The 19,357-nt window shown below is 37.3% G+C and overlaps 1 pseudogene; it reads left to right on the top strand.

Moving 5' to 3' along the window:
* LOC128588607 (60S ribosomal protein L10a-like) overlaps positions 1-16,861 on the top strand; it is a 34,809-nt pseudogene extending 17,948 nt beyond the window's left edge.
* The last annotated feature ends 2,496 nt before the right edge of the window (positions 16,862-19,357 follow it).

Raw genomic sequence — 19,357 nt, 5'->3', positions numbered from 1 at the left:
TCCTTGAGGGGATAGTTCCCTTGCTTGTTTTTATGGACTTTGGCCTTGCTATATTTTAAAAGTCATTTTTGTTTCCAATTATCAATGCTACTGACTTACTGAATTCTACTTCCTCCTGATTTTTTCCCACTTCCTCTTCTTCCCTTGAGCAGTTTTTTGTGCTTTAGGAACAACGTTCTGAATCTTTCTCTCACCTCTTCACTCCAGTTATCTTCCCCCTGCTGGTCCCAACTGCTAATCGGACCATTTCTCTGCACTAAATTACAGAATTATCCTGAGGCAACAAAACTTTAACATGAAGGTTTCTTTGCAGTTCAAAAGTATTCTAGGCACTAGGTGAATGCCTAGTGAGAGTTCGTCCCCAAATGTACGCAGCAGTATTCTTTGGGGTTTAATTTAATCTATGAAAGCAAAAGATAAAGAGACATGGCTCCACTAACATGTTTTCCCTTCCTTTGCTTGGTGTTTATCAGTTCTTCACGGTCATCCTCTGATATCGGCAGCATTGGAGTCACTCTAAGTCTTCCTCTGTTAACAATGGCTCTTAAGACTCCCACTCCTTAGCTTTGCAGGTTCTCTCTCTAACCTTCTGTGAGTGTAAAAACAACTAGGCAATCTTGCTTTTTTTTTTTCTCTCCATCTCTTAGCTTTTTTCCTGAATCTCTGCTGAATTATATTTGAATAATTCATCCAACTCAATTTTTACTGAGTGTCTAATGTGCTAATTAAAAGAAGAGTCATTTTAAGGTTGGATTGGGTGCTCATTACTAAACATCACTGTAAAATATTCACATTATATATGGGAATTCAGGGAGAAATACAGAAAGGACAGACACATGTAAGTATGTTATTATCTTTTCAGAACCATGATCAGAATCACCATTTTTTTCTGATTCTATAAGTGTTTATGTTATAAATTCTGGGCTCTGCCATTTCTTACTGGGTAAAAATGCATTTAGGTAATAGATGATACAGTTTAAAACAAAAATATCCCCAACTGCAGGTTGGCCTAATTTGCTCAAGGGTGTCTAAATAACAATTGGATTCAGTAAATAAGGCTATCTTAATTCCAAGAACGCCCCTTCATTTCTCAAGCCATGCTTTGTATATATCAACATATTTCTGCCTCTTATTGTGCCTTAATATATATACATCTAGACACACACAATCGTAGCAATAATGCCATTTCTGTATGACAAGGAAATGAAATTGTAGTGACAATTGTTTAAAGATTCTATGTGACATTCTTGAGGCAAATGACCTCTTTTGACCAGAGGATTTTCCCTAAAAATCATGGTCTAAAAGCTTTCAAAAGCATATTTGAAACCTTCAATAAGTGATACACATTGACTTCACAGATAGTCTTGATTAGACTTCCTATCTAAAAGTATAATAAAACCTTGATCAACGGAAATGCTTGAAGAATGGGATGTTCTGGCTAATTTAATTTTGTAATAAAAAGACACCTCTTTTTTGTTTCGATTCTTCCTAATAAAAATTTTTCTCAAATACATCGTCTCTCTTTCCTTAATATCATAATGATTAGAAGTACATTTTTCTTTGATGGCTGAAAATTATGAAATCATTGTGAACATCAAGGATTACTACAAATTCTTATAGATGAACAAAATTGAGATTGTATTATACAGTGTGGCCATAAAGTTCATGAGTATATTGCAAGATACGGATTTCATAAATTCTCTGAGTTTATTAATCTAGTATTTTACCACTTTCCCCCTAGAGTATACTCTATATCAATAATTGAACTGGGTTATGTATTGGTCATGATTTCATGATTTACTGTGTACTACTCTCAGAAATTAGTAATAGACTCATTCTCTCCTGATAAGCCAGTCCTTAGAGACAGGAAAACACTCAGGGAGGCACACAAAGATGCCTTGAATGGGATATATATTTGGCATTAAGGGAAGATACATTTCAGTGTTTAAAAATGTGGGAAATAAAAGTGTTAATATGCAAGTAGATCCTTCACACAGTATGTTGCTGAAAGTTTGGCATTTGTCCCCAGAGTTGCATCAGAAGAATGAGACAAGTGGTTTGAGGAGAAGGAAAGAGCAAATGATGAGGCTTTCAGACTCGCATCTAAAAGTGTGAGAATTCTGCTTCTGGGCAGAAGTACAGGGCTTTTACAGGGGATGCTTCTGATTAATCCCATCTTCAGCTAAGACAGTCTTGTGACCTCCAATTCATCCCATCTTGTCTATGACTATCTCAGGACCTCCCCCAGAACAACTCCCTTGAACCATCTCCTGTGGCACAAAGAACAAAAAAGACATGCCTTTGCCACTCCCAACCACTGGCCTGAGACAGTGATACAGGTTTTAGTTCTCAAAAGGATTAGGGGGTTTTGAAGAAACAAAACATTTTTATCCTTTTTTGAATCATTTTCTCTGTTACAAGTAGACATAAAATAGCCAATAGTGAAATTTCTCATGGCTTAAGTTGGGGGTAAAAGGTAAAATGAATGTTATTTCAGAATACTGCAGTACCCCAAAGGAAGCATCATAACATCTAGGACTTCAGTGCAGAGGGCCTCTTTTCAAGATAAGCATTAACCTGGGAGCTGCTTTCTCTCAGCCAAGACCCCAGAGGACTTTATAACTCTTCCCACTCTAATGGAGATCATAGACATACCCCCACACATGGTGCTGAACTAAATTACACAGACAACACTCAAATCCAGATTCACAGATATGAAGAAAAGGATTTTGCAAGGAAAGCAGACCTTCTTGGTAATGAAAGAAAAGAACTCTGACCACTGAGAAATTCCAAACACAGAGACTGAGAAAGCCTGTGAATATCATTAAAAATTACTACCCCTTATAAGAAAGCAAGGAAAATAAAAAGTGGAATATTAAAAGATATATGGCAGAAAAACCCAGCACTATAAAACCAGGGTAGCAAGAAATGAATGAAGCTCTGAGTGAGGGCAGAGTTATGCCCCTGGGTCCCAAGTAACTAATTGGGGTTCCACCAACTCTTCTGTGAGGACACTTTGGAAGATACTCAGGTGGAGTGGGAAGACTAAGGCATGGGTTCTGGTCTAAACCCAGGCCTTTCTAATTGGGTGATCTTTAAGAAGTTATTCGGCCTCAGTTTCACATAAAAACAAGGGACCAAATAAAACTACCTCTCACTTGATATTGTTGTTGCAGGATGAAATCACACATATACAGAATGAAGTACTCCAAGTATATGTCCTATGGGGCTGCTGGCTGCTGTAACTAAGTAGATGGGGGAACAAATTACAAAGAAAGGATGAAGGGGAACATGGCCTTCTTTGCCTGGGAGAGGGGGCAGGGCTCTTTGCATTGGGTTCTGAGGGTTGAGTAGGAGTCTACTAGCATAAAAAAATAATTTCAAAGAGGAGAGGTAGGAGCATACTTGTAAACAAACAGACAACAATAAGAAAAGCAAGAATGATAAAAGGAATAAGGCTCATTTGTCTGGAAAGTAATTATTCATTTAGGAATACCTAAGATATTTTAGAAAGAAACTTCACAGAAATTATTTCTTTTGATATTCATAGGAGCTTTGATGAAGGCTGTTAGCAGTTTTTTACAAATGGCAGAGCTATGACTCAGAGAAAGTATTTTTTTGAGGACAAAATATTTATTAATAGGCTGGGCACGGTGGCTCACGCCTATAATCCTAGCACTGTGGGAGCCGGGGTGGGTGGATTGCCTGAGCTCAAAGGTTCGAGATCAGCCTGAGCCAGAGCGAGAACTTGCCTCAAAAATAAAAAAAAATAATAAAAAAATAAAAAATAGCTGGGCATTGTAGTGGGAGCCTGTAGTACAGCTACGTGGGAGGCTGAGGCAAGAGAATTGCTGAGCCCAACAGTTTGGGATTGCTGTGAGTTATAATGCCATGAAGAGAGACTCTGTCTCAAAAAAAAAATGTATTAATAATAATTTTTGATGTACCTCTGAACCTTACATAGGTCAGTGAAGGGCAGGGACTAGTTTGACTGAAGCAGTAGAGGCAGTGTTGTTTAGGTCTACAGCTCGTCAGAGAATTCCCTCTCATGTCTCAGGTTATGGTCGAGTCACAGATGTTCACCGACGCCCCTGAAGCCATGTGCCATACAGAACCGTAGACAGCATCAACTCTGAATGGGTTAAAGGTCAGTTCGAGGTTGAGATGTCAACATCCGGAGTTCAAAGCTAAGTACAAGTGGAATAAAAACAAAATCATTCAGGGATTAGTCAAAAAGTAACCCCGGGCAATGGTGGCAAACATAGGCGGCTGTGTAGAACTGGCTTCTGTGGGTTCACGCACACATTTGCTGTGTGGAACAATCAGGCGTGTGGAGTTCCAAGGAGGAGACTAAAGTAATTACTCGGAGTGTAATGACTGGAATACATAAATAAACCTCGAGTGAATGACTTAATAGTTTTCGAATTTTAAGAATCATACAGAATGCTTAGTGAGAGAAGGAATCTTAACTATCATCCAATTCAACGTCCACATTTTACATCTGAGAAAGCTCATTTGCTAAGAAGTCAAATAATAGGAAACCTGCAATAAAACCCCAGGCCTCCTCTTTCCTAATCCAATGCTCTGTTGTATCGCAGTAGGAATCAGGGATTACAGTTTATTTGCTGCCTAGATCTGCCAAAGTGTTCTACATGCAAATATATCTCTTTTTCTTTCCCAACTCTCACCCCTGTATTTCTAAGAAATACAGAGAGGAGAAAGTCAAAATGGAGATGAAAGTCAAAATGGAGATGAGGACACTCTAGCAAAGAAACAGCAAAAGATCCATCTGACTAAAATTATTCAGCAATCTTTGAAGTCTAGAACCACATCTCTGATGCCTTGGTCCTTGCTATTTCCCAACATGCCTCTTCTTACATTTTTTTTTTTTTTTCTCATATGTTCAGAAGTTTAGCCATCAAAATTCTACTCCTCAGATTTTCTCTGTGCCCTGGCTGAGGACATAGTTGAATAATGCTCTGTCTCAGTCTCACAGATAAAATGATCACAAATCTCTTCACCAATTTAGGATCAGAAATGTACTATGTGCAGTAATGCACTTATAAGATGTGGTCTCAAGTCTCTTTCTGGCAGTGCTTATTCCATTGCTGTTTTAAGTAGACTAGAACAGATTTAAAACATGTTTAGAGAGTGAGGTGCGCAAATATGAAATGTAAACATAAATATCTTTTAATATTTTATATCGAAGTCAATAGAGAAAAACCGGCTACTTGTAATGAAAAGGGAGATATATCAATTAAATGCAGGAAAGATACCAGTAACATAAGGAGAACAGAGTAAAGGTAGCAAAGGGGAGTCAAAGAAAACAAGGGCCTTTTACAAGTATTGCAGTGAAAAAAGAAGTACCAGAGAGAAAATAGGTCCACTAATAAATGAAGAGCATGAAATTAATGATGAGTCTAAAATGGTAGAGATAATGAACTCATTTGTAAAATTGGTCTTTAACAAGAAAAATGAAAATAGGAAGTTTGAACAATTAAGAAGTAATGAAAACCTTGCAAAAATAGCTGTTGACAAAGAAACAGGAAAGAAAAGGCCAATTCTATTTTGGGCTGGAGGAAAAGAAATGAAAGAAATTATTATGTCAGTGATAATGTACCCAAAATCTTAAGCTAAATTTGTGGCCATCTTGATCCATTGTATTCTCATATCCACAAGTGGGGGCGCAGTGGCAAGAACGGAAGCGCCACCTGACAGGCGATGCACGTGCAGAAGACGGCAGATAACCAGGCCAAAAAGAGTAGAAAAGGAAACGTTTTTGTGTGTTGTTTCTACCCTCTGAGCAGTATTGGTGGGCACGGTGCCCTACGAGGAGCTGAAAATATGTTTTGCACATATAAAATGTACATTTTTTTTCTTAAAATTCATTATCAATAAATTGAAGAATGTTGATTGACAAGGCTAAACAGGGCAACAGAAAACAAGGTAGGATGACATCATGACAGGGTACCTCGTCTGCCCTATGATTTCCTGCTTTCTGTCTGTTGATGGGTAACAGAGAAGTTATATACTGTGAAAAACACAGAGGGGAAAATATAGTCACTGACTTACTATAGTTTTAAATGATTTTCCAGCGTTATGATGGTGTGAAAGTGATAATGCATCCAAAAGAAACTGCGCTTCCAATTTTGAATTTTGGCATTTTCCTGGCTAGTAGTATGTGGCAAAATACACTCGTGATGCTGGGCAGTGGCGGCAAGCTCTACTGCTAGTCAGCCACGTGATCCTGGGGGTAAAAAACTAACATTCTACAGTGTCCTGTGTTGCCAGAGTATTTTTTCTAACAGTAGGAAGGGTATGTGTTCTGAGTGCTTTTAATGTAGGCTACACTAAGCTATGATGTTCAGTAGGTTAGGTGTACTAAATGCATTTTTGACTTATGGTATTTCAACTGGCAATGGGTTTATGGGGATCTAACCTCATCGTTACTCAATAATCTGTGATTGATATCTATGCATTATCAAAGCTTCATTACCTTTTCCTGATCTGACCATGACCAATTAGATACTAGTAATATTTTAAAAGAGATTCAGACACTATGATTCTCTTTATCAAACTTTAATACCATGCATGAGTCTATAGACTCCCAGTAAAAGAGCAACAGAAGAAGTGAAGGATCTGGTGGAGCATGGGGGTGACACATAGAGAGCTGCAGGCCACCTCGATAGCCTTACATCTTCCTCTCACCAGATATTTTTGGACAAGTATTTTTTTCTCCAAATCACACATCACATGACATAACCAATACCGACAGGAACAGAATATATGCTATTTAGCAATTAAACATGTTGGTAAGTTTTAACGGGGTAAGTTTTTACAGATTTAATTAGCATTTACTAAGAATGTATTATATGCCAAGGAAGATGTGAAAAGGGATGGCTGAGATTTAAGCTATAGTATGAGAGAAGTGAAAAGGTCAGCCCATTCTGAGTCCTGAGGCCAAGAACCTTCCACGCAGAGGACACACCAAATGGAAACAGCAACTTCCATAGGACAGGAATGAACTTGGCGAGTCTCAGGACTTTACAGAATGACACTGTGGTTGTGCTATGTTAAAAGTGAGAGAGGAGAATGCTCCTGAGTGGGGAGGGAGAGGTAGGCATGGAACATCTCAGGCAGAAATTTATAAACCGTGATAGAAGAGTGCAGGCCACATGCTGACTGCCAGGGAAAACATAGAAATATTCTAAAGTTTGTTTGAAATATTCTAAAATATTATTTACAGTTTTAAACTTTCGTTTCATTTGAATAAATAAGAATGGCTGCCTTGTAATTTGAGGGTCAAAAAATGAGGAAAATATTTGGATTAAAATTGAAAAGCATACTAACTGAATAACAATGTCAGATGAAAAATTAGGAATGGTTGTATGTTAGAGAAACCCTCTTTTGGGCATATGGGGTAGTACCCAAGAGAATGGTAGAAAATGCTGAAAGGGTCTTGGGTCAAGGGCTGAAACCATAAATGTGCCTCAGCTCAAAGTGAAGACACTTCCCTGGGCTAGTAAATGGTCAGTCACAAGTAGTTGAAGAAGTAAATGGGTTTTAAGAGAAAAGAGCAGGGCCTCTTGTACAAAACACAGTATTAGCCCTCCTTCTAGGAAGAACTGATTTAGTTCTTTCTGTGTTTGCCATTTCCAATCTCAGAATTATTCCTCTATTAAATAAACAAATAAAAGAATCTCAACAGAAAGCTGAATGTTTGACTATTCCAAATAATTCTTAGGCAGAGTGCTTTTCACATGTAATCTGAGCAGAACCAATATTCTGGGAAAATACAAGGTGATATGGAAAACCAAAGTGATGAACTTTGTCTTCTGGATTAAGCTCAGATTCACCAGTTGCAAGCTCTTTAATTAATTAATTAATTTTGAGACAGAGTCTCAAGCTGTTGCCCTGGGTAGAGGGCCATGGCATTATAGCTCACAGCAATCTCCAACTCAGGCTCAAGAGAACCTCTTGCCTCAGTTTTTCTATTTTTAGTATAGATGGGATCTCTACTAAAAGGCTGGTCTTGAACTCATAAACTCGAGCAATCCACCTGCCTCAGCCTCCCAGAGTGCTAGGATTATAGGCACGAGCCACCCGTACCTGCAAGTTCTTTTTGGGACCATTTTACAGAAGATCATGCAGAGCCACAAGGAATAAACCATCATTAGACAGAAGACAAACAGTGGAACCTCTGTACATTGACCACCCAAGAGACTGTAACAAACTGGTCAACATACAAAGGTGTCAACACAAGGAACTAGGCTACTGTACTGGGTTGCATGTCTGGTCTATGAAAATCAGGTCAGTTTAAGGAGGTGGTCGCTTTAGGGAGGTCAAGGGTGGAGATTCTAAAGTACCAACCTGCTGAGAATCAAACTGGCTGGAATGTCAAAACAATGTATGTATAAAACAATACGAATGGGGTAAATTAAAACAGAGTCAGAAACAGAGAGGAGCCAGACTGTTAAAAATGAGAGAATTATAGAAACACCGAGGTAAGTAGAGAAAAACAACAAAGGGGGAAGAGAAGAGGGAATGAACAGAAAGAGAAAGGTGTTGTATGTGGTTTCTACAATGGACAAGGAAACAAACTGCCTAGGATTCTGTTGCTTTAGGTTCTGCTTTAGAAGAACCACGTTGCAAGGATAATGCTTGGCTTCTGCAGGCTGAGTTAAAAGGCTGTTGCCACATGTATTCAGAAGTGTGTGACTACGAAACCATAACACTCTGAAAGGAAAGGAGTATTTAGTGCTCACATAGATTTTGCTCTTTTAAGAAACAGTAATCAGTCTGTGTATGTAATTTGGAGAGCAATGTAAATTTGGATAGGGCTTGTTTATAATTGGGAACTAATGTGGGAGTATTGTGCTAATGAAAGAGTCAAGAGGGAAGCAGAGGCTGCTCTTTAATGGATAGTTTGTAATAGTAGTAATTGCAAGACACAGCAATTTTGCTTAACAATTAGACCATTGGCTGGTTTGCGAAGGTCTATTACATTTTTCTATGGCATCTTTTCAATCATTGTGCATTGGTAGTGAATTGGCCTAGGCTTCACTTGGGGGATGGATTCATAGAGTAGTTATTTTTTTTCTTGGATAGGGTGGCTCAGGAAACAGGTGCTATAGGTGATGCCAAATATCACTGCACAGCACAGTAAGAGCAGAGGGTAATGGCCTCTGTAAATGAGAGGCAGTAGGGAGATGGTAAACCCGGGGCTGCATTACCAAGACCGCTTCTATACACACAGGGGTCATGGTATCTTGCTTCCTTGGCTGGAAGTTTGGAGCCCTGATCTCCAAAAAAATTGAATGAGATGAAAGTTGGAATTCATGAAAGTTGGAATTCACTAAAGGTAGGCAGTGCAGAGTAATAGAAAAGAAACATAGAATTGGAATTTTAAGTACTTGTGCTGAAATTCTAGCTCTGCTACTGGCTATTATCTGAGATGAGTAATAAACTCTCTGAGCTGCAGTAATAATACAAAAATAATGATATACATCCCTTGTATTATAAAGCTTAAATAAATTAACATGTAAAGTACTCAGTTTCAGTTTGTTGCTCATAGAATCAAATTATCATTTTTATTATCAACATTTTAAAAGAACATTTTAGATGTTTTCCCTTGAAAGTCTACAAGTTTACTTACCAGCATATAGGACTCTAAAAACATAAAGTGGGTGAAAAAGCAAGTTGCAAATGACTAAGTAAAGCATAATAAAATGTATGCAGAGACTTAGAAACCAGAAATTCTGGTTTTATTTAGATTATTGGAGAAATACCAATAATACCGTGTATTATTTAGATTATTGGAGAAATAAATGAGAATGATAAATCTCAAATTCAGAACAGTGATTGTTTCTTTAAGGGGATGAAAGAAGGCAGTGGGAGAGAAGATAAAGGGCGGGGAAACCTACACCAGGTCGGTCATACAGGGACTTCAACTATTACTAAGATGTTTCACTTCTTAAGCTGAGCTGTGGGCATATGGGTAGACATTATTTATACATCTTTTCATAGGTCCAGCACATTTTAAATTAATTTAATTTTCACTTCCATTTCTTCTATGTTAAAGGAAAGATAAAATCATGCAAAACACATGACAAACTACCACTGAACATTGATACATACCACTTGCTAGTATTTAATAATTTATCAATACTTTTGTGTACATTATCTCATGGGACTTATAACCATCGACACATTTAGGCAAGGTAGTGGTAGAAAAAACACAGGTTTAAGTTTAAAAAAAGCTTCTCTCAAAGTTTGACTTTGGTGATTTTAGCCAGGTGATTTAGCTAATGTCCTTATTTTTAATAATTTCATTTCTGAACCTATAAAACTTGAATAATAATGTTTCCTTCCTTGGGAGATTGTGGTGATTGCATAAAATAGTACGTAGGCCTAACATATGGATGGCTCTCAACTAACATAAGTTCACCTCGTTACTAGCTTGGAGAAGCACACAGGATACTCTGCTACTCTGAAGTGGTCCCTCTGGGAAAAGGTGAATTTCAGGTTATTTTAATATGATATGATACTACAGTATAGTCTTTTGAAAAATCACCAGAGTAGAGGTCCCATGGCTGTCAAAAATATGAAAGGGAGAATGACATCATTCCTGACATCCTTCAGGAAAAATTAAGTCGGTTATTACTTTGTTTACATAACATTCATGTTCTATCACCAACAGACTCAGGAACAGAGAAGTAAGGAATGTAGTTAAATTTAACTGATAAGATGCAGTCACATGAGGAAAATATAGCATCCAATACAATTGTGAAACACAGGAAACATTTTCTTTTCTCTGGAAAAACCTAACCACCTCCACAGGATTCTAGCAACAGAGAATTTAACAAAATAGACCTAAGTTTTCTGATACTTAGGGCATTTCCCACCCACTCTGTCTCTCTCATTCCAAGAGCTTGTAAGAACTTACCTGCTTGTAATCCTGGATGAAGAAACACATTGGGTAGGAAATCACTTGAACTTGAAATACCACAATAATTATTAGACACTCTCTATGCTAATCAAAGTATAACCTATAGAAAAAGGCAAAAGAAAAATAAAGGCAAAGCAATGAGTCAGAAACCAGTTCATTAAAACGGCTGACCTTTAGCTATGCCTCACTGGCATTTTCTCCTCACAAAATATGACCACTTTTATAAGGCACCATGAAATTACATACCTGTTATAGTTAGTTTTGCTCTTTGCAAATGGAGCTGCTCAAATTGGAAATTAGAATAATGTTTGTATCCGATTGTGTGCTTTTTAAAGGAACCTGAAAGGATGTTTGACTTTTACTGCTGAGGTAGGACAACGAAAATAGAGAATTTACACACACAAATGCACACGCACATACATATACACACGTGTATCTTTTTCTCTAATCTTACCTGAAGAGTTAAAGGGAACTGGTATATTGACTCATCCTTTTGATGTTCATGCCAAATAATTAAGTAAATAAAATATGTCCTGTTTATATCAACATTGAGAAAGTCCCCTTCAGGAATATACTTTTCAGAAAGCAAAATTTTAAGCATCATAATATTTGATATTATGTGGTATTGTTAAACTTATAGAGAAACGGACATTCTTAAATGCTACTGGTAGGTATGATCTCTTTAAAGACATTAGTTAATGTATCAAATTTTACTTTTACATACCATTTAATACAGCAAATCCATTTCTAGAATGTAGGCTGCAAATGCAAAGGGTATTAGTGAAGCAATGTTTCAGTAACAAAATAATTGCAACAACTAATATGTCAATTAATAGTGCATTAGTTAAAAATAATGGTATAGATGTAAAGTTGAATCTATTTTTGCCATTAAAAGGAATAAAATAGACTTCAAATGTTCTATGTTGAATGGTTGTCTAAATGTACATTTAAATGAAACAAAGTTAAAAAAAAATTTATATAGAATAATCACACACACACTCAACCTGCACATAAACACATTTGCTTGATTATAGATGGAATACATATCTTTCTAAAAAGGTTAGAAAGAGACTTTTTCTCCTTTTATTCTAGGAAAGCAGATTAGAACTGGAAATGAGAAGTGTCCTAACTATTACTTCAACTTAATTCATTTTTTAGCATATCATGGTGTATTACTTTTACCAGTTAAAAATTACTGTTGGTATTGGGAAGGGGAATATGTAATTTTGATTCCATTTCTCCTGCCTGAGTGTGAAGCAGAATAAGACTAGGAGAGACAAACAGAAATTTTATCTTTAGAATTATGGCCAAATTGGTTTACTGTCACTTAACCCATGAAATATATGAAATAATTCGATCACAGTAACACTCCTCTTCTATGAGGAGTCTGAGAATTAGAGAAGGTTTACTTTATACAGAAAGGATAAGTCTGAGTTAGAGAAAGACCCTAGGGGGAGCTGGCCTAAGTGTATTTACTTCTTTACCTTACAAGCTTATCAAGGAAGTCACTCTTCCTACCTGCAATAAGTTTCCTCTCATAATTTCCCCTTACAAATAAGAAAAACCCATTCTTTCAATGGCAATCTGAAGAGTCAGAAATAAGTTCTCCTTAACAACTGGAAAAAAATATTTATGCCAACTTAGAGTGTGGAACCTGTCTCATTCCCCTAAATCAACATCTTAATATTTTACTATAAACAATACCTCTTATTAACAAAAGTTCTCTTACGAATGTGATTCTCAAAACAGAGCTCTTCAGATAAACTCTTTGTTCAAGATAACTGTCTTGGAAACCTAGAATGTCTAGGAGGAAGAGCAATTTGAAAGTAGGGTCTTGGGTATCAGTAAGAACTGAATCTCTCTTGTCTTTAGTTATTTCATCTTCTCTCTTCAAGATAAGCCAAAAGTAACATCTTGCCTAAATAAACATAACTGATTTTTCTTGCTTGAGATCCATATTTTGTTTATCCATTTTTATGCAACTGATAATCTTCAATATGTATATCAGATACAGAACACTTCTCCCTGTCTCTCTCTCTCTCTCTTTCTCCCTGGAGTGTTGTTTTTCTTAGCTGTAGATATCCCAGGTGACTTTCATCCTGCTTAGCTTTCATCTGTGGGTCTTCAATGTTTGGGTAAATGAAGGAAAGAGAAATAATAGCAATGCATTTTCTTTTTACTCATTTGTTCAACTGGATGCATTTCTTCTAAAAATATTTCAGAGTTCTCTATCTGTCCATTCAAGTTTTGATAGATGATGCTGTATGTTCTTGAAACAATGTAAGAAGTAATATTAAATATTAGCAAATTATGTTTTGGCTTCTGGCTTCCAGTCTGGCATTTAAGAAGATTAGAAGTTGTTACTCTATTCTCACAAGGAAAAAAACAAACTAAGACATCAAAAACTTCTCTTGGATCTATCAGAGAAATGAGATCAAAGGGCAAACTGCTGGCCCCAAAATTGGAGAGAAAAACAGACAGATGCAGAGAATCACACCTTACTACAACAGATACCTGTGAGCAGAAATCTTAGCGGAAACTAGTGCTGGAATAGGAAAACCTGAACTCTATTTGACAAATTTCTGGAGACTCAGAAATTAAACACTAAGAGTTTAAAGCTTCAGGAAGAGGGGAAACCTCCGGGGGGAATTCAGTCACCAGGCACCCTCATGCTTTTGTGAGCTTTGTAAGCTAAAAAATAAAATAAAACAAGACAAAAACAACACAATAGAATCTCCAAGAATTAGGGATAGCTACAAAAGGTATAACTACACATAACAGGAATACCAGAAAAGAAGAGAAGAAGAAACAATACAAACTGAGGATTTAACATCAGACACCAAAGCACAGATTCAGGAAGCTCAAAGAACAAAAAGTGGAGTAAATTCCAGGAAGAAGCAACTATACCTAGGCATGGTGAGAAAGAGAATAAATCACCTTACGTAGAAGGAAGAAAAGATAAGAATTAGTTCCATCATCTCCTCTGAAGCCATGTGACCAAGAAGAGAGTGGAATGAAATATTTAAAGTGTTGAGAGGAATAAAATACCAAGCAAGAATTCTGTACCCTGCAAAATCATTTTTCAAAAATGAAGGAGAAATGAAGATTTTCTCAGACAAAAATTGAGGCAATTTGTTAAGAAAACAAATCAATCCAATTAAAAAATGAACAAAGGATTTTTATGGATCTTTTCATTTTGACACCTATGTTTTTTCAAAATTAAAAAAAAGGACAATACTGAGTCAACTTGATACAGTACTAAGAGTAAATGGTGTAAACTATGGACTTTGAATGATAATGATATATCAATGAGTCCATTGATAATAACAAATGTACCACTCTTGTGAATGAAATTGATACTGGAATTGATACTGGAGTAGTTTTTTGGTGTATGGGGATAGGTTGTATGTGGGAACTTTCTGTATTTTCCACCATGATTTTGTTATGAACCTAAAATTTCTATAAAAATAGTTATTCATGAGAGTGGGAAAAAACATGGTTTCTCTATTATGGCCTATCTAGCTATAGACACTATTTCACAGATGAAATTAGAAAAGTATCCATACCTACTTATGTTTATGACTATTTTATTTTTCTTGAAATCTAGCATTAAGACAAACTTCTCAATGACCATTAACTCACAAGCCTAGAAAGAACCCCTTGTGGTAGTTCAGTAAAGAAAGAATAATCAATGCTAAAAAATAAGGCAGGACAATATAGTTATGTAGTAACTGTCTGAGTTTGATATCATTGCTCTGACCTCAATAGTGCCTGGTATTTGATTAAAATCCTTCAGCAAGGAAAAATTCTAGGTTATTCATCCTTGCTATTCTTAATTCAACATTAAGGATTCTTATAAGCCATCAACTTTCAAGTAATAAGGAAAGGTTTCAGTTCTGAAAGCAGAAATCATTCACATTGCCTTGGGTTATTTTTTGAACAAAATGAATATATTTTTTAAATATCTCACAGAGTACCTACAAAAGAATGCAAATGTTTTGGCATAGAGAAAGCATTACCATTAGATATTTGCATGTGATCGGCTCAACCTAATATTGAAAAATAAACATCTGTGTTTTCCCTTTGACCTTGAAATAGCAGAAGATACTACCAAGTAGGAAACATTACTGTTTACAACTCACCACACTGTGAACCACAGGGATTTACAAGGTTAGAATGACAGGCACATCATGTATTTGCATCATGTTTGAAATGTTAGTGGCATATCACACACACATGGGTAGCATGTTCATGTTCCAGTATTCATCTCAGTTCTTCCTGTCAAGGATGGGAGGTACAGGCAATAAGACTCTCAGATATAGATGCTAAAGGAGGCTTCCTTTCCTAGCCTTCCTTTCCTCTGCTCAGTGACCATGAATCCTTGACTCTGGAATGCAGTAACTCTGAAACCTTCAGTGATTCTGTGTTACAGCTCAGTATACTTTTTGCTTACCTATTTATTAAAATCAGTAGGCATGCTCAGGAATGAACACAAACACATATGTTCAATTTTCAGGCACGTATGTAGTAAGATTTGAACAGTTCATGTCTTCAGCTTATTTGATATCTCCCAAATCTATCAACCCTATAATGCACTATATTTTCATAGCCTACTTCTGAAATTCTTCTGTTAGCTAGTTTGGGTGATGTGACTGAAGAAAGCCCTACAAAAACAGTGTACAAATCAGAGAAATTATCTCTTGGAGGGAAAGGAAACATTCTGGGGGATGAAGTGCTGTTCTGGAAGACTGTCCTAATAGGGATTTCTCCACCATAACAAGCCTGGGTGCTTCAGCATGAGTAAGGCAGAGAAAAGGTGCTAAAGTGAGTGGAGAAATCATCAAAATACATTCTGCTTCTTTTACAGTTTTGCTGATTTTTCAAAGGGCCATTTAGCATACTGACATTTCAAGAATTCTTCAGGTTATTGATTTTCAGAAGCATTGTGTAAGTCTTGAACTCTTGGAATTGAATAAGAAAAGTGTTATGTTTCCTCAGAATGGTTAAGATTCCTTGGGAATTCTTAAAGACGAGGAGGAGTTAAGTGTTGATCAATGCCCATACTTAATCACTACTTATCCTAATTGGAACAAAACAAAACTCTTAGAGGCTTCCCTTTTCCTATCTTGAGTTTCAGATATTTATAATCTGGCCCCAAATTTATTTTCCCCATCCGAAATCTTTCCATTGCTTGTATCTACATGATCATCCCACTGTGCTCAGTGTCCAACTTTCAGAATAGCGTCTGTTCTGCATTTATCTAAAAATTTCATCTCTTTTCCGGTTGTTCCGGCGCAAGCAACAGAGAGCAGCCAAATCTCGCGATACCTTGTATGCAGCGGCCTGTGACGTCCTGGCCGGAACCAGTGCAAGCTGAAGTGTTTGGAAACCGTGAAAGCTGCTGATCATCTTAAGGAACTATGATCTTCCACCCTCTGCACCAAGTTCTTCATGAGCGTCCTTGGGGGCCAGCTGCACTGTGACAAGGTCAAGGCTGTGGACGTACCCCACATGGACATCCAGGCGCTGAAAAAACTCTACAAAAATAAGAAGCTGCTCAAGGAGCTGGCCAGGAAGTATGATGCCTTTTCGTCCTTAGAGTTTCTGACAGACAAGTCCCATGAATTCTTGGCCCAGGTCTACATAAGGCTGGCAAGTTTCCTTCCCTGTTGACACTGGGTGAAAACAGGGTGGCCAAAGTCGATGAGGTGAAGTCCACAATCGAGTTCCAGATGAAGAATGTTCTGTGTCTGGCCGTGGCTGTTTGTCATGTGAAGATGACGGAGGAATAAGCTGGTGTACAACATCCACCTGGCTGTTAACTTCTGGATGTCACTGCTAAAGAAGAAATGGCAGAATGTCTGGGCTTCATACATTATGAGCACTCCAGTGCAGAGGAGCCTATATGTTTAGCTGAAACAGGTCAGCTTCAAATGAAGTATTGTTTTTATTTGCTAATTTATATAATAAATTAATTGATTTTTTAGCATCACTAACATTGGAAATCTTCTTCCATGCAATTCATATAGCTCCATGGATGTCCATTGCTAAGGGAACCATTTTCATCTCTTTATGGACTTCCCAACCAGGCCAATGAAACAGACATTTCCTATTCTTAAAAATTTAGGGAAAGTAACCACCACATTTCTATCCATTCAGATCACTTACTCCTCCTAAAGGGAGAGATTACTCATCTGGCTGATGAGATTAGGAAAAGGATATGCAGACTTATGGCCTTGAGCTTCTGCCTCTTCTTTTGGAAAATCTGCTCTTACAAGTTTTCAACTTTGGAGGAGAGGATTAGGTTGTCTGTGGTTCTGTGACTTAAGAGTTATTGAATTGAATTCTGAATGAAACATGCTATAAGAAAGCCCAATTATGGTCATATTTTCAACCTACCTTTTCTAGTTCAACTCTATCACCAATAAAGTTTGCATTTTGATATTTATTCTTCTGACCTATGCACATTTTTCCAACTGGTTCTTAAACACACACGTCCCAAACCCCAAAAGTTACCAATATCACTGTCTCTTCCCTAAATCATTTTTAGCTTATTCTATTGCCTCCATGGCTCTAAATAATAATAATGATTCTAACATCTTCAGCAGTCTTAATACTTTTCTCATAGATTCTCAGAGAAGTGTACAGGGAATATGGAAAAAAAGCAGAATATTGAATATTTCATTTCTGTGAGATCTAGAAGCTTGATTTCCCTATAGACCTAATTTCTTTTAAATCTGGAATATTAGTGTTAGCAAAGTCAAGGTGACGAGGAGATATATTCAAATTCAGAAAGCCATGGTCTCCTTTGTGAACATTGCTGGGTAGTTTCATCTCCTACCCCTTCCTGCATACCAAAGAAAAGGAGATTAAATGAAGTACGTATTTCCAAGTGAAGTTATTAGTGCCTAGGGCGTTCACTCTTCAGCCTGTTTCATCAGGGCCATTAGCATGGCTGAAATGCAAGAAATAGTTTAATAAAGCCAAAGATAAGATGATAGCTGCTCCAAATACTCTGACTTGTTTTATAGCTAAAGACAATTAATGATTTTGACTAATAAAGCTACTTAGATGGAGAGCCTTGCTGCTAACTGTACGGATTGCAACCTTTTCATATTTGGTAAACTTAGAACCCAGTTAGCCATATAAGGGTTAGCCAATTGCACTTAAAGCCAACCCATTAAGCAAAAGGAAAATTTTCTAAACCTATTATGTAAACTAGAATTTTCACCAACTAAGAATGTTTATATCGTTGCTTTGCTACTCTTTGTTCAGCTGTAAATGATCTCACTAGCTCCTCTTCATCTGCTGAACAAATGGCACAATATAAGTTTTCAGATTGTGCTGAAAAAAAGAGTAAACATAAATAAATCATACATTTCTATTGTAATTGCTAAATCCAGAGCCTGTTTCCGCTACTGTTTCCCTCAAGGTGGTCACTGTATTCTAGTTTGGCCTCAAAAAGAAAACAAAAGTGTGTGGAATGAAGGGTGGGAGGGGGTGAGCTTCACAGGAAGGCAGCCTCCTCCTGTCCATGAGAGAGGGGAATGTAGAAAGTCAGCCTTTTTAATTTAATGTAAGTAGCCACACTGTTCCAAAGATTCAGATCTAAAAAAAGCTCATGCTTCTTTCAGCTATTACTTTCCCCAGTCCTCCAGGATTTATTTAAAAAGCAATCAAACCTAATTAAAACTATCTGCTTTACCTCCAGAGTCGCCCTTCAATGCCCTAGAAAAACACAGGGATGGCTCAGAAAAGGGCCAGGAAACAGAAGGAAACATGAAGTTTTGTCACTCTTTGTATGCAACAAAATGAGAACAAGAGAGGTTAATGTTACTGAAGAAACTTAGAGGCTGAGGACAGGTGTTAGGACCTGAGGCAAGAGGCGAGACTGTGGTAGATGGTGTGCCTGAAATGGGGGTGTAGCAGGTCTTGGAAGATCCAGCCAGCAGTCCTGACCTATTTGCTCCACAGGAGTGACCGTGTTATTACTTCAGTTTAGTGTGTCAGCCTCCATGCTTACTGAACCCTGGCTGCTAAAGGGGACAGACTCCATGGCAAACCTGGATTGCTTAAATTGCTGGTTTAATTTTCCTGCTGCTCTCCAGAGAGTCTATTTCTATACTGTCGTGTATTTATTATGCATATTAAGTGATAAAACAAGCTGCATTTGAAAAAAGAGTCATGCCCACTGAAGCCTTCATGTTAATTAGCTGCAAATACAGCTCGAACATCTCTAGAAAACCAAATGCTTTCCATGTTGCCACTTGTTAAGTTTCTGTCTCCTCACCACCGCAGAGCCACGGGGTGAAGGAATTTCTCTATTGATATCTGTAGTAATATTTTTAAAGCGGTTGTTGATGCTACTATTTTCCTCAATTTATAAACATTTAGGAATGTTCTACCTAT

This window comes from Nycticebus coucang, chromosome 6 (assembly GCF_027406575.1).
Source record: "Nycticebus coucang isolate mNycCou1 chromosome 6, mNycCou1.pri, whole genome shotgun sequence".
NCBI classification, from domain to species: Eukaryota; Metazoa; Chordata; class Mammalia; order Primates; family Lorisidae; genus Nycticebus; species Nycticebus coucang.
This window is presented reverse-complemented; position numbering and strand designations above follow the sequence as displayed.